Here is a 2,975-nt window from a genome sequence, read left to right as displayed (position 1 = left end):
TATATATATATATATATATATATATATATATATATATATATAAAAGTCGTAGACGATTGCAGGATCCCAAATCGTAAGAAATTGATCAATTCTAAGTATTCTCCCTACATTTGACTGTGCTTGGTCGATTTCTTACGACTTAAGAAAGATCCAGGATTATCTACGAATTCTATGTAAACAAGCCTAAAGTCTATCCAAAAGATAGGTTAGATTTTATATAGTTTGCTTTTACTAATAATTGGTTGGCATAGCAGACTGCAACAGCAAACACAACAACAAAATTTGTTGTCATATTTATCGTTCATCGGTTAAAGGTACTGGCTTGCTAAATTAACAAAATCCTTTCTCTCAATGCATTGCTAGATACTGTATGAAAAGATATAGGACCCTGCACAAAACATATGGAAAATGGGTCCCTGAATTTGTAATATGTTGTAGTTCTGATCAAAAGTCTCTATGAACACGAAGTAAAATAATAAACAGTTTTTGAGTTATTGTACATCAAACTCTGTCAAAAATCGCTGTTTTGACAAAGTTTGATATACAAATTCAGCCAAATTAGTAAGGACCCATTTACTGTATATTTTATTCAAAGTCCTTTCTAGTCTATCAAATTGAAGATTTTTTTTGATAAAACTTGAATAACTCGGATATGTATAAGCGAATAAGTTTTTGTGCATAAAAAAAATATGCATTCAAAATGATAGGAGAGTAGTTTAATGATAAATTTGTTTACAATACTGCCGTAGATAGAAAGTGTTGAGATAAATTGCTTAATCCAGTCTACGGTTCCATGTGGAAACTTTTTGCGATACAAGAACGCGTATATCACAAATTGACGGTCGAGCGCGCCTCGTCGCTAACGATATCGACTTTATCTGCCCGTTAAGCTCGAAACTTCAGCTCAGCAGAGTTTCATGCGGCCGGTGGATTCGATAATAAAAGCCGGCAGGCCGACGTTTACGATCGCCTGCGACTACGTTGCGCCTTACCTTGCATTTTCCCAGCGTAATACGTACGTATCACTTACACCGACAGTTACGCCTTTATTTACGACGGCGTGACGTTGCGTCGCGCCGCGAGCTGCATCGTGATAAAAATCGATGCGTATCGATGCTGGCCGCGGCCCGCGTATAGCGCCGTTCACTGTTCGGTGTTCGTATGATTTCGTACTCGGCTCGATTTCTTATTAAGATACCACGGCTGAACCTATGGACAGCCTCGACACGGATACGTCCCGTAGATAAAGATCGGCCTCTCCACAATGGTTGCCCGGCAGAAACGAGCTTCTGCTGTCGTCGCATACAAAGAGGCGCTTTATGAATGAGCACCTGCAGCTGCACGCGGCGTCGCGTCGTGTTCCGATAACGTATCGCTGGAACGCGTTGATTAACCTTTTACCGAGATGCACCGTTTGTTAAGGAAAAATATTGTGATTGTAACGAGAAAATGTCCATTCCGGAAGAGAAAAGCTAACGAGTAATTTGATCGTTCGCGTTTTTTTTTTTGTTTTCTGTGAAAGAAGAAGCTCGTAACGTCACTTGACATGTAATATGTAGGGCTGATTACACGGACACGAGTTAATTGAATTTTTTCCCCAAGATTTAGCTTTAAAAGTATCTTTGTTTTCTGGGGAAAATACTAACAACCGTGTGTGGATCCGATAAGAAATTTTATACACGTAATAACATGAAGAACTTTATAAAGTAGTTTTATTACGCAAGATATAAACTTGCTTCGAACTTGCTTTTTTGAGAAACTAATCTTACATGTATACGTCAATAGAATTTTCATTACGTACAACAGTCGACTGCAAATTTGTCGAAAAATGCGTAGAAGGAAGTATTGACGATAGTATTAGATGTCATGTACATGAGCCAATCTCCGGTGCGCAGCTCTCTATTCAACCGACGGATATATGTCGCATTAATTATATCTCTGTCAATGCGCCGTCAGACCGAAGCAGCGTGTCAGTAACCACAGTCGGCCATTGTTCGCCGGGCTAGTTGGATACCTGGCGGTGACCACCGCGGGAATTGTTGCGCTTATTAGCTCCGAAGTGCCTGCCGACCAACGGCGTTGAGGTACAATTTGAAGCGTCCCGATATATTAAACGCAATTGTTCACAATGTAAAATATCTGTACTCGGATAAAGATACTCGTGTGTGATACTGTTGTATTAAATCTAAGTTACAATTTATAAATGCATTTTTATAGAAATATATGAAAATGATATTGTATTTCTTTATAAATATAGCATTTTAAACGTCATTTTTTTCAATAACATGATATCGAGAGATATTTATATTTGTAGATAATTGAAAGGCAGACTTATGAGCAATAATCAGTTGAAGCTGTTAAGTTTTAACAATTCATTTTATTTTCTATGATTTTTAAAATAAATTTTATATAGATATGATGACAAAGTAGATATAAATATACAAATTCAAATTTTCCGATACATGTTTAAGGATGTATTACATATATTTTCAAAACAATGAAAAAATTATAAAAAATTACAAGCTATTCATATTTAAAAGCAATATAAAAAATTTAGTGGCGGTTTAGAATCTGGATAAAAAATTATTTCATTAAAATAATACAAATGTGCTCTGATGGAAATATAATAAGAAATAACAATAAATTTCAATTTTTAAAATATAAGTACTTTAAATATTTAAGATAATTTATGTAAATAAACCAAAATTATTTATTTGTTTATTTATAGGACAACTGATCTCTGCATTGCAATAAAACTTTTTGCATAACTTTTTCGTGTAAATACTTGAAGTATTCACTTTGAATATTTAAAAGATTATACAAAAATAACTGAGACCGTCATTGTTGTATTTTTTGTGATAAATTAAAATAATTTAATTTTTAATAACAAATGAAGTAAATGAAATAAAATGAAATAAAACTATAAAAATTGTGAAGTAAAAGATGTAATGTTCATATAACTTACATATATATAT

This window comes from Atta cephalotes, assembly GCF_000143395.1.
Source record: "Atta cephalotes unplaced genomic scaffold scaffold00031, whole genome shotgun sequence".
NCBI classification, from domain to species: Eukaryota; Metazoa; Arthropoda; class Insecta; order Hymenoptera; family Formicidae; genus Atta; species Atta cephalotes.
The sequence above is the reverse complement of the archived record's forward strand: the minus strand, read 5'-3'. Positions refer to the sequence as shown.